Here is a 14,316-nt window from a genome sequence, read left to right on the forward strand (position 1 = left end):
AACGCAAGTGGGATTAACACTAGCCAACAACAAATTTTCAAGTACGCCACTTCTAACACTTCTTCTTTATTTTTTTACATTGAAAAAGTTTATAAAAAATAATTAGCTAGATTTGCTGCCATTGAACATTTACCGTTTAATTTTGGTGAAAATTTTGGTTTTAATTATTTTATAAACACTGCATGTACTCTACAAGCACAACCTGTTCTAAGAAATACGCTTAAACACCAACTTATTGGGCTTTATAAAAAAGGAAAAAAAGATTTGAAATTTTTTTTTATGAATTTTGATAGACATGTGCATATAGGTAGCGATATTTGGAGTGATCCTTGGCAAACTTATTTTTATGTGGGTATCACATGTCATTTGATAGGTGACGATTGAAACATTTAAAAACGAGTTATTGCATTCGAGCTTTTGATTATAGGCATATGGTCAATAATATTTATAGAATAATTAGGCAAGTTTTAAAGAATATGATTTGATTAATAAATTTTTTTCGATTGTTTTTGATAATGTCGTGGCAAATATCGCTTCTATTCCCGATTTAGAAAAGATTTGTAGACCCGCTTTTAATGGGCAATTTTTTCACATTAGATGTGCTTGCCATGCTTTAAATTTATGTATGCAAAATGATTTATGAACTCTTGATGTTTTTCTTAGTCCAATAAAGAGAGCAATTCAATTTTTATGAAAACATTCCCAAATTATGAGAGAATGGGGCAGATTTTGTAAAGCAATAAAAGAAAACCAAAAAAATTTCCAAAAAACGTTCCGACTCGTTGAAATTCTACCTACGAGTTGCTTAATCAATATTTTGCATATAAAGATTTATTATATACATTTATTTCGAATAATGTTTCTGAAATTAATTTATTCCCATAAGAGTGGAATATTTGCAAAAAAAATTTAGATTTTTTTTTAAAATTTTTTAACGATGCAACTTGTATTTTATTCTGTGTTTATTATCCTACTCCGCATTTATTTTCACTAGAGTGTGTTAATATTGCTGGTGTTTTTGAAGAATATGAAAAAGATGATCAATTAGCTCCAACTATTATAGCAATGCAAACAAAATGGCTGCATTATTATACCGACATTCCTCTTATTTATTTGGTTGCTTTTGTTTTTGATCCACGTACCAAATTAGATGGTTTAGGTGATTATCTGAATATGTATTATGAATTTTTACATTTGAATGCAACGGTAAATGTTAGAGCTGTATAAGCAGCGATTAAAGACGCAATAGTAGAATTGTATAATGAATTTTGTAGTAGATATAATTTAATAGGTAATAGTGGATCTTCCCAGTATAATGACGTACAAAGCAGGGGACCTAGGTAGAATTAGTGTAGGATACAAAATGCTGATGAGTTAGCCAAAAAAAAAAAAAAAAAAAAAGGGGAGCAATCGGTAATATTTCTGAAATAAAGACCTATTTAACCATTTCTTTTGAGTTTTGTGATTTCGAAGGCGACGCAGATTTCAAAATCCTAGAGTGGTGGAAGAGGCATTCAACCCAATTCCCAACTCTTGTTATCATCGCAAGATAGGTTTTAACAACCATTTGTTTAACAGTTGTGGTTGAACAAGCATTTAGCGCTAGAGGCAACATTTTGGACAATCGACATTCAAGATTACATCTAGATTCGGTGGAGGCTCAAGCTTGTGTCGATGATCGGACAAAGGCTAAACATCAACAACAATAGATGGATCGCAACAATGAAGCCAATTTCTTCGATGATGATGGAGATACATCGCCACGGGTACCGAAACGGGTAGCGACAATTGACGATGATGTAAGTTTGAGTTATCAAAGGTAAAAGACTTACATGTACTTTGATTTTTCTATCCTTAAGAAGATATGTAGGCGCTTAATGATAATTCATTAAGTTCAACCCCTTCCCCCTCTTCCTTTTTTTCCCCCAAATTTAATTACAATGTATAATTTGATTACAAATTATATTTGATAATTTATTATTTCATAATTCATTATTTAAAAATTAAATTTAAAAATAGGAACTGGAATCGAAATCGGCGATTCCATTTTAGGTTTTGAATTGGAACCGGCTTTTGAACCGCCTGTTTAAAATCGGAACCAGAATCGCCTCATAAGGTTTCGGTTCACAGGTGGCCACGAATCGAAACCGCTGGTTCATGAATTGGAACCGGCCAGTTCCAAACCGTGGCCACCAATACTTCAAGGTTTCCACAACCACGACAGCTCTAGCTTGAATCGATGAAGAAGCTTTGATTTTTTCGGTAAATCCGTCAAGCAAGATTCCAGTAGTGTCCCGTAAAACACCCGCGATGGCTCCTTCCTTGCATCCGACAACGATTGAGCAATCCACGTTGATACTTAGCTTCTTCGAGGATTGCAAGCTTCCTTTGTGGGGGCAGGTGAGATCTATTCCCAGAAAGTTTCAAGCTTTTAGGGTTCCATTTGCTGTAGGCTGTAGCTTTGAATCATTGCCTCTGCCTCTGAGATTATGGTCTCTAATTTGGGTTTTTTCCGTCGGAACACAAAATCATTGCGAGCTTTCCACACGAACCAGAGGCCAGCTGCGATTTTCTCCAAGGAATGTAATATTCCAGGCTGAATAAGTTGATTTTCTAGCCATTCATCCATGCGCCTAGTATACTGACCTGGGTTTTGGATTTTCAATGATGGATCTCGTCATATATTCTCGGTCCAAGGGTAGAGGAGGAACAAGTATTCTGCCGTTTCAACCTCTATGTGGCGAAAGGGACATGGAGGTTGAGAGATAATTTTTCGCCTCAATGGATTTTCTCTAGTTGGGAGTGCGTTCTGGCGTATTCTCCAGAGAAGGATTTTGACTTTGGGGGGACTTGAGTGTGTCATAGTTGGTACCAGAAACTCCTTGTACGCTGGAATGATGTCGAGCTTTGGCTTGAACTTTGTTTACTATCTTCTGCTTGGCGCACATTCTATGCGCTCATAAAAAAGAACTCCCCTATTTTTGTGGCCCTTCATACTAGCTTATCAGGAGTCTTTTGGGGATTGAGGGGGACAACTAGTATTTAAGGCTGCGTATGGTAACGTTTTTATTTCCGGAACAATTTTTGGATCAGAAACACTTTTTTCTGTTTCTATTCTTGGCAACGATTTTTGAAAATAAAAACGCGTTTGGTAACTGCAAAAAAATTTTGCTCCCGGAACAAAAAAAGAATAGAAATGTGTTTGGTAACTGCATAAAGTTTCTGTTTCCGAAACCAAAAAAAAAAAAAAAAGAAACGCGTTCGGTAACCGCAAAAAAATTGTTCCTAATTTTTTCATTTAATTAAGGGGACTATATATATATATATATATTAAAATTAAGATGTCTTTATCTTTTTAACTTACTAAATCAAATCAAATCTCATTTGTTCAATTTACTAAATCAAATTAGACCAATATATGTATAAGTAATTTATGCATGATTTATCAAATTACAATATGGACAAGATCAACTATAAAAAAAAAAAAAAAAAACTGAAAGAGAAGACGAATTGGAATTGGATAACGAGAACATCAAATATGTTTTCTATAGATAGGAAAAATTACAATTATGAGTCACACATAAATGTTTCCAAGTAGTTAAAAATATGATTACCTTTAAATGGAAACCCTAGAAAAAATATTAATTACACTTTGAGTGAAACCGGGGACTAAAATGAAAAATATTTGTGCATTTAGGTCCTTTTAGTTCAATTGTGCATTTTTTCCAAACATAAGAATTGAAATGAGATGAGGGTATCAAAGTCTCATGTCATGACTCTAAAAGAAAATATTTTTGGCTAAAATGATTTAAAGTGAATTTTTTTAGTCAATTTAGGATTATGTTCAATGAAGAGGTATGTGGTCCCAAACTGAATTTTTAAAACTTTAAGAATCCAAAATGAAAAGGGAATTAAAATAAAAATATGGACTATTTTTTCATATTTTTCTAACCACGAATACTATTTTTACTAATTTTGGCTATTTTTATAATTAAAATAAATCCGAAAAAATGTCAAAAATTACGAAAAATATTTTTTGTTCAAAATTGGCTCCTAAGGCTAGGCCAAAGCTTTCAAAGTTGATTTTGTAATTTTATAAATTATTTTGGTATATTTAATTAATTTTCTAAAATAAAATGATAAAAAATTATGTGTCAACATCATGCAAAAAAAAAAAAAAAGAAGAGGGTGTATTAAAAAATAAAATTGTTCCCAATCGTTTCTAAAAAATTTTCCAAATGTGTTTCTAAAAAGTATTTCTGTTTCTCAAAAGTGTTATCGGAACATTTTTTTTACCACACGCGTTTCTGGAGCGTTACCGCACGCAGCCTAATTTGCTAGATTGTCTTCGAAGATATGTCTGTCGTCTGCTCGTCCCACTTCATTTCCTCCTTGTTAATTAGATCAGTCACTCTTTTAGGATCATTTTGATTTGCTGTTCCTCCAATTATTCCATATTTCAGCCACCTATCTTTTCTGATTTTAATATTTTCCTCTTGTTCCCACAGTCCACTGAATCAAATTAGAAATAGTGTCTCTCCCAGCCAGAATACTTTGCCATCCCCAAGAAGGCCTTGTTTCTTTGTCTGCTTGCCATGACGGTTTGTTGTGGAAGTAAAGGCCTTTTAGCGAGCCACACCGCAAGGGGGTTTGATCTTAAGCAAGGCGCCAGGCTTGTTTGCCTAGCATTGCTCAATAAAAAGTCAACAAATCTCTGAAACCCATTTCATTCCATTAGGGTTTCCCAACTCTTCCAAAGAAGTCCAGACTTTGATTCGCAGTTCTTCCACCATAAAGAAGCGATCTTCTTCTCGATGGTTTTACAAATAGATACTGGAATTTTGAAAATGGACATCGCATATTGAGGGAGTGTTTGTATTACTGTTTTGAGCAAAATCTCTTTCCCAACCTTTGATATGAGGTTCTCCTTCCAGCGTTCGAGTTCATATCCACTCAAGGTAGTACCCAATCAAACATTTACTTTTTCGAATCTTCCCGGTCAGAGGGGATACCTAGGTAATTTCTTATTTTATTCATCACCTTCACCCTTCAGGTATTGGCCATATTGTTTTTCAAAGTCGGTAGGCAGTTGGAGTTGAAGTAGATCCCTGATTTGTTTAAGTTTATAGCTTATCCAGAAGCATAGCAATATTGAGTCAAAACCATGGCAATATTCTAACATTCTGCTACCTCATCATCCAAGAAGAAAATTGAGTCATCCGCAAACAAGAGATGAGAAAGGGTAGAACAATACCTATTCAGTTTTATACCCTTGACAGTGCCTTCTTCCACAGCTTTCCTCACTAGGGCCAATAATGTATTCGCCATTCATATGAAGAGATAAGAAGAGATGGGATCTCCTTGACGAATTACCCTTACTGGTTGAAAGTACATTAATGGCTCCCAATTCAGCTTTACACTTAGAATAGCTGATGTCACACATTTCATTACTCTATCCACCCATAGATCACAAAAACCAGTCTTTCGAAGGCACGCTTCCAAAAAATCTCACTCCACCCTATCGTAAGCCTTTCTCATATCTAACTTTAGGATGGCTTGGAACTTTTTCTTTCTTTTTCTCACTCTCAGCTGGTGGAGAACTTCCTACACAATGAGGATGTTATCTAGAATTTGCCTCCCTCCCACAAATGCGCTTTGTTCTCCCGCTATGATGCTTGGGAGCCAATGTTTTAATCTATTTGCCAACACCTTTGATATAATCTCATAAGCAAAATTACCAAGGTGATTGGCCTAAACTGATCAAGACTTTCTTGGTTTTTAACTTTTGGTACCATGGTAACATGAGTTTTGTTTAGCTCAGGACTCAGGTAACCCGTACTAAAAAAGTCCTTTACCTCCTCAAAAATGCCCTTCTTGATGTTTTCCCAGTTTTCCGGATAGAAATATCCATTTAAGCCATCTGGCCCTGGAGCTTTTAAGGACCCCAATTGGAATACAGCATCATGAACCTCTTTCATCGTGGACTCAGCTACTAGGGAGTTGTTGATTTCCTCAGTAACTAACACTAGGTACTGGTTTAGAACAGGGTTGAAATCTCGAGGACCTTTTGAAGTGTAGAGTGCTTTGAAATATTCCGTTGTCATCTCTGAGTTTCTCTGGGTCGCGAGTCTAGGTATCATCCTCTTTTTTCAGCATGGAAACTTTTCAGTATGATGTTTAGTTATGGGGATATCGAGCAAATTAACCAGAATGGAAAAAAAAAAAAGAAGAAGATCATTCCATATTATTTATGACTAGATCCCAGATTCGTTGGCATGTCCTAAAGTCTGCTTCCCATCCCAATCTATATTTTGTTTTCCAATATTGAAATTTGAACAAATCTAAGGCAGTTGAATTTACATTTTCATCTTACCAAAAGAGTTACATAAATAGGAAATTCTTCAATTTGGGACATTTCTATAATAATTATTCTATAAAGAAACATCGCATGAATTTAAAACCTTATGTCTAGGGTTGATATTAATATTGATTTTTTTTTAATTCCGTTCAAGGCTTAGCTAAGCAAATATTTCACAAAGAAATATGCAGAATTTGAAAAATGATTATTTGAGTCCACGCAGTAATTTTTTTTAAAATAAGTCCACGTGGCAATTTTTTTACGAATTGAATTTTCACAAATTAACCTAATATTTTTAAAAATTTAAATAAATTTTAAAAACAAGCTTAAAAAAAAAGAAGAACTGCAGCTTGTATTTCTTTTTCTAGTTTTAGCTTACTTTTATTTTTTTAATATTACGTGGAATTTTTTATTATTAATTTTTAGCTTTTTTATTGCTGACTGAGATGATCCCGTGAATCATGTATATGCCACGTCCGATTTCCGACGAAACTCACCAGAGTTGGTATTCAAATAATCAATTTTTTTTTAAAGAAATTGGCATTTAAGTGATCAAAAAATTTATTGGCACCAAAGTGAGCACCATATACCAATATTGTCACTTATAGTGTCCTTTTGCTTTTAATTTTCTCTCAACTAAACATTGATTTAAAAAAACTAACATGGACCCAAAATGCACTCTCCAAAGCCATGTAAAGATCTTTTTGATAGAATTACCTTTTGAGAAATTCCTATTGAGTAACATGAAGATGCAAATTCACTACCTTAGATTAATTAAATTTCATTATTTGACAAAAAAAGATTGAAATATACCATCATTTTCTTTGCTCGTTTTTGGTCCTATAAACCTTTTCTTTTAGTGATGCTCTATCTGAAAAAATCATTTCATCGTTTTCCTCCCTTAAGCCTATCTACAAACTTGTTATGTAGAGATTGGTGTAAAAGAATTACACGTGACATTTTCATTTATATAAAATCTCCAAAAACTAGTTTCTCTTTCGGAAATTTCTAAATCAACATGAAAGCACGCTAAAATCTTGCAATGCACATCAATGCAAGTACGAGTGCTTTTTTGGAAGCTTTTTACATATTAAATATTATCTCAAACATGTAGCCAATAGAGGATTACTCAGTTGGTGCGATCTGGTTTAATGAGATAAGTAATTTGAATTATGTAGCATTATTTACTAAGTAATCGATGTGTTCAGTTTCAATCGATCATTTCAACATGATTGATGCTTTAATGCCCCATATGATTGTGGAATTAACTAAACACATGGTGGAACCGTGAACAAGATTGCCTCTAATAGCTCTGGCTCATTTCCACTGAGTAAAATTTTGCATGACCTTTTTCTAGTATATTATTTATATAACCACAACTATTTGATTGACGTGAAGTAGGCATGCAATGTGTGTTCTACGTTCTATTGTTTTTTTGTCTTTTTGGGCGGAGGGAGTTCTCTCATAATAGCACTATCTATATAAAATGTGTCTTAAATGATATTGCAAAAAGAAATCTCTAAATGATATTGCAAAAAGAATTTTCTTTTCCATCAAACTTTACCATTGGTTGAGCTATCTGTTTTTTTTTTCTAATTTCTCACAACATTGTTTTTAATTAACATTTGCATTGAAAAAAAAAAACGAATTTCTTCTCACTAAACATTGCATTCTTTTAGCGGACAGGGCGAACTAATCCAGAGGAAAAAAATTTAACCAAATGAAAAAAGAAAAGAAAACAAAGACAAGAAAGAGCAACAAGCTGCTTAATGAATCGAACGTGGGGAATAGGCCAAGAACGAAATAAATAAATGGCGGGTGACGGTTATTGAAATAAATTAATAGAAATACCCTAAAAAAACAAAACCCACCTCATTTTCGTCATAAATTGTCTCAACCGCCTCAAACGCGTCTCTCTCTTCCCCTTAGTAACTCCCTGATGCTTGACGCAGAGATAAGTCCCAGTTAGACAAGCGACGAGGTTTGTTAGCGACCGCAGTCTTAGGTCTACTTCGATTCAACCAGGAAAAGACAACCTCGTGGATATGGCAAAGACAGAATCTTCTCAGGTATCTCTCTCGGACCTTCTTGTCTACCTTCACTTTCTATAGGGAAACTACATTACCGTTCTACTTCAACCTAATTCTCGAAAACATGCCCAATTGAATTACTTAAATCACCGATCGTGCAAAGTATATCACGAGGACATACCTTATTTGCCATCGGTTAAAAGTCACTTTTTGCGATCTCGAAGTTCCGTCGTCGAACGTCAATTGACAGAGAATCGGGAGGAGAGTTTTCGTTCTGAATGAGTGTCATTGAAACGATAGGGAGGAAGTTTGTTTATCATCTATTGAAACAACGTGACTTTTCACGTTGATTTCTTGTGATAACTGCTAAGGGGAGGTGTTGTTGCCCGCATGGGCGCACATCGTAACCATGTGGACCCCATTCAATATAATCCAATATCTCCCACTCACCCATGCATGGCAAACAACTCCCATCCGCCCATTGAGGGCCAAATATAAAACTCCTTTTATTTTCGCAAATTTCATATTTGCAAATAACCCGTGCGACTAGCATACTTTAAGAGCTCATTGTCACATATCTGTTAGGAGTATATGACAGCTCCAAAAAAATGGACATGACCACGGATAGACTTAAGTATGTTGTACCCTAGATCGATCAGTCACATACATATCTTTCTTAGGATCTCATTTAAAAATATGATACGTTATATTCACAGTTATGATCACACTAAATAATCATAACCGACGGGTCTGTGAATATAATCCATGATGTGACACAAATCTCTAAATCGATCTTTCTCATCCATTAGACCTCTTAATCTCATTTTAGCTCGCTTTTCTAGAAATGTCGCTTTAGATCGAATCAATTTCATAATCATAGGTAACACTCTAATATAGCGAACACTAAATAGAGATCTCAAGAATAACGAAGAGTCATGAGGGTACTAAAAAATGAGGAATTTTATCCTCGAGAGTCTCACACGGCATAGAAAAGTTGAGATCTAAACTTTTGTCAACTCTTATTGGTCGACTATGCATACGTAATATGAAATACTTATTACGGTATTTTTCTCCTTCCCCATGGAGCGTATGTCTTTTCATTTTAATACCGTACAGATGATTACTTTTGACACATTCAATGCCTTACTTGAGTTCACGTAACAACTTCAGCCAAAAAGTTTCTATCAGAACTCTCATTTGGCATTGAAGACAGATAAAGTGAAATATGTGGGTTATTTCACTTTCGGACATTATAATATGATAAGTCCTCATCTTAACATTTTTTTAAGGCGGCATTAATATTTTTAAGCTTGAGCTCTTAATTATCACCTAGATAATAAGGTTAAAATTATCTCATCTCTATTCAACACACAGTAAATAGAGGCGATTACCCGTGTGAGTGAGCTAATCTCACATCTTCTGACATACCTTTTAAATACAATGCACCAAGCATTAATATGCATAAATATCAAATAGACTTTCATATTGACAAACAATATCATCAGTCATTAGTATTCAGGGAAAAACATAAATATGCAATACATCAACCTCTACGCAGTCCTAGAGTCTTTATATGACTTAAGAAAATATCTCTAGGAGTTGGCTTTATCATAGGATTTGCTAACATGTTATGCGTAGATACATATTGTAGGTTCACTTCCTTTCATGCTACCATGTCCTTGACATAGTTATACTTAATGTTTATGTGTTTGGTCTTGCCATGAAACTTAGGATCCTTAGTGTAAGCCATTGTCGCCCGACTATCACAATAAACCTTCACAAGTTTTGCAGCATCTTTAGTAACACCCAAATGATCCAAAAATCTTTTAAGCCAAACACCCTCTTATGCTGCCGCTGATAATGCCACGAACTTGGCTTCCTTGGTGGATAAGGCTATACACTATTGTTTCTTACTGCTCCATGATATGACGCCATTATTCAAGTAGGAACACATTTTCGAAGTGGACTTCCTCTCGTTCAAATCTCTTCCCTAGTCAGCATCAGTATAACCTTCAAGGTGTAGATCACTTCCTTGATATATCGGAGAGTAATCAACGGTTGCTTTCGGATACCTCGGGATTCTCTTAACGACAGTCCAATGTGCTTGACCTGGATTGGATTGGTATCTACCGACCGGTCCAACCGCATAATAAATATCAGGTCTGGTACACATCATAGCGTACATAAGGCTTCCAACAGCACTAGCATATAGAACTTTTTCATACGTTCTTACTCTTGTGGAGTCTTAGGACACATCTTTCGGCTCAATCCTTCACCTTTTGCAATAAGAGTATCAATGAGATTGTAATTTTGAGGGAAAAGTATACTAGAAGTGCCATAACTTTTGTACGGCGTTCACTTGAGTGCCATAACTTTCAAAACGTTCACTTAAGTGCCATAACTTTTAAAAATTGTTCACTTGAGTGCCATGTTGATGTGGCGGCCGGAAAAGCCGACGTGGCAGCTGGGAAAGTTACTGTATACACCGGAAAAGTTACCGTAATATGCCGGAAAAGTTATCGTAGACACCGAAAAGATAACGTGGCACTCCGAAAAGCCGACGTGGCACTCCGGAAAAGTTACTGTAGCACTCAAGTGAACGATTTTGCTCCGACGTAGCACTCAAGTGAACAATTTTTGAAAGTTATGGCACTTAAGTGAACGTTTTGAAAGTTATGGCACTCAAGTGAACGTCGTACACAAGTTATGACACTTCTAGTGTACTTTTCCCTAATTTTGAATACGAAATTATTCAAGAACTTTATTGATATATGTCTCTTGCGAAAGAGGCAATAACTTTTTCGAACGATCTCTCGAAAGCTTAACTCCGAGAATATACATAGCTTCACCCATATCTTTCGTTTCAAAATTGGAAGATAGCCATCTTTTGACTGTCTTGACAAACTCCATATTACTTCTAGCAATCAGTAAATTATCAACATATAATGATAAATTACAAAGTGACCTTTGAACCTTTTGATATATACGCAATTATCTTCATTAATCATATCAAAATCATATGCCACAATGACATTATGAAAGCATATATACTATTGTCTTGAATATCGCTTAACGCCATATATCGATCTTAGAAGTCGACATACCTTTTGTTCTTGACCTTCTTTGACAAAGCCAACGGGTTGTTCCATGTAGATATTTTCTTCTAATTCTCCATTGAGAAAAACAGTCTTTATATCCATCTGATGTAGCTCAAGATCCAAACTAGCCACTATTGCTAGAATAAGGCGAATTGAGGTGAATTTAACCACGGGAGAAAACGTGTCTTCATAATCAATTCATTCCTGTTAGTTATATCCCTTCGTCACAAGGCGAACCTTATATCTTTCAATCGAACCATTAGCCTTACTCTTTATTCTGAGAACTCATTTGTTCCTAATAGCTTTGCGTCCTTTTGGAAGATCATCCGTTTTTTCATATCGGGGCAAGATAGAGCTTCATTCACATTTCTTGGCTCATCTTCTTCTAGTGGAGCTATCATGAAAACTTCCCCTTCGATCTCAAAGCGTCGATAACGAACGCTTTTGACTAGTTCGTCGTGGAGAAGATTGTACCCCAGGTACTTCACTTTCTGTTACGCTCCCACTCGGATTAGATAATGGTATCGATTCATCAAGTAGTTGCAATTTAGACTGATTGGTATTTAACCCCCCACTTCTCACATTGCTCCCACTTGGATTATTATATCCAGCAGTTCCATTAGTGTGAAAATGCTTTCTTGCATACTTGTAATTGACAAGATAGTGGACTATGCTCACTATAAATTGCTTTGCAAACTCTTCTATCCCTTAACCGCTTTAGATTTCTGTTCATAGAAAATATCAGCTCTACACACTATAATTCATCTAGAGTCGCTGCTTTATTCTCTACACGTTGTTTTGTATGATAAAGTTTTAAAAAGGAAAATACTTCCCGGACAGTCTGACAAGAGTGTCGGTTAAATCCACACACTATCACCGAGTGTTTTACATAAAGCACTCGTTAATTGAAAAATCGTTGGGTTAGAAATAATGGTGGTACTGTCAAACCGTCGGGGTAGCAACTCCCTTTTAAAAATCATACAACAACTAATTCACCCGCCTCTTAGTATTAAAGTTCAGTCCATTTCAAGGGAAAAGTACACTTTTAGTATCAAAAGTTGTGTATAGAGATCACTTTACTGCCAAAAGTTTCAATTGGATTATTTTAGTGCCAAGTCGGAGAAAAATGGATCACTTTGGTGCCTACAGCTAAAAATTCCAGCCAAAATTACCACGTGGAGTTTTTAATTAATTTTTAAATTCTAATTGGCATTTAAAAAAAAATAAAGTCCACGTTGGTTGCAGGTGGACTTCAAAATTCAAAATAAAAATAAAATAATAAAATAAGATTTTTAGAAAGGAAAAAACTAATAGAAAATTTTTAAAATAAAAAATTTATTTAATATAAATTAGAATAAGCTAAAAAAATAGAAAAAAACTAAAAAAAAAGTTAGGCGGGGAGGGTCGCTATAACCCTCGTCGCCGTCGCCCCACCATCGCCAGCAATGATCGGCGAGGGTGGGGCATGGCCAGGGGGGTTGCCAAGCACCGACCGGGGGCTAGCAGCCTCGGGAAAGAGCCTAGCTACCCTCGTCCAGGTCTAGCCGAGGGCTATCACTAGCGACCGACCCTTGCTAGTGGCGACCCTCGGCCGGACTTGGGCGACGGCCGCTAGGCTCTCGCTCGAGGCCAATGGGGGTCGCCGACCCACGGACGAGGCTCGGCGATCCCCGCTGGCCATGCCTAACCCTCGTCGACGATGAGGGTTACAGCAACCCTCGCCGCCTGCAATCTTTTTTTTTTTTTTAATTTCTACTTTTTTTCTGATTTTGCAGCTTATTTTTCAAATTATTTAAAAAAAATTCAAATTTAAAAAAAATGCCACAGTGGACCACTGGTGTCACGACTCGAACCCTACGAGTCGTCGATATCCCACCCGGCCACGACCGTGTACGATTCTCCACGATCCAAGGGCCAACAAAATAAAATTTTGCGGAAGAAACAACAATCTCCGTTCGGAAAACTAATAACACTACGATAACTTGGGATGTTAAAAACACACATATGTACATATATACATAGTTGTTACAAAGCGCCAAACCTAAGGTTTCGGGGGCCACTGTACAAGCCCGTGACCACCTATAACAAAAGACACGTGGTCGAAGCCCGCTACACAACCAAAATACAACACTCTATAAAAACTAAGAGGCCAACTATCCTAATTCTCGTCCTCGCTATTCAGCATAAACCCGTATCGGGCTGCCAGCTCGTCCTCATCCAACTCTGGAGACTGCTCGGCATCCGAAGGCTCCACAACTTCGCAATTTTCTTCTGCGGGTACCGCAGCTACGGAGTCGGGCGCCAAAACTTCAGGTGCAGCATCGGGATTCACCACCTCTCCATCTGGAGGTGCAGCATTCGTAGGATCGTACTCCCCGACTCCATTAAAGGGAACATCGAAACCGCTCAATGGTCCCATGGTCAGGTCCCCGTGGCGATAAGTCCATGCCACATATGTCCGGGGCTTCCAAGAGAGCTCTTCGGTGTCTACCTAAACCGTAGTACCGTACCTATAATAAACTTGGTCCTCCCCGACAAGATACTCTGTCACCTGCGTATCCATGTCCCGAGGAATACCGAACTTAGGGGGTGGAACACTTATGGCTGAGGCGGAGGGTCCGAAATAAACAACGAGCCCACGACGGGGTGAGATAAAATCTCGATAGGAAAATCTCTAACCCTAGATTAGGTCGCTAGTGCCTCCAGACACAACCTGGGCGAACAACAATTTCCAACAACTCTTTCCTTTTTACCAAAAATTCCACAATTAAATTCCAGAAAATTCCATTCTTTCTCCGAAAATTCTCACACCTTCTCAAATATTCTACGT

The sequence above is a fragment of the Rhodamnia argentea genome, chromosome 3, assembly GCF_020921035.1.
Source record: "Rhodamnia argentea isolate NSW1041297 chromosome 3, ASM2092103v1, whole genome shotgun sequence".
Taxonomy (NCBI): domain Eukaryota; kingdom Viridiplantae; phylum Streptophyta; class Magnoliopsida; order Myrtales; family Myrtaceae; genus Rhodamnia; species Rhodamnia argentea.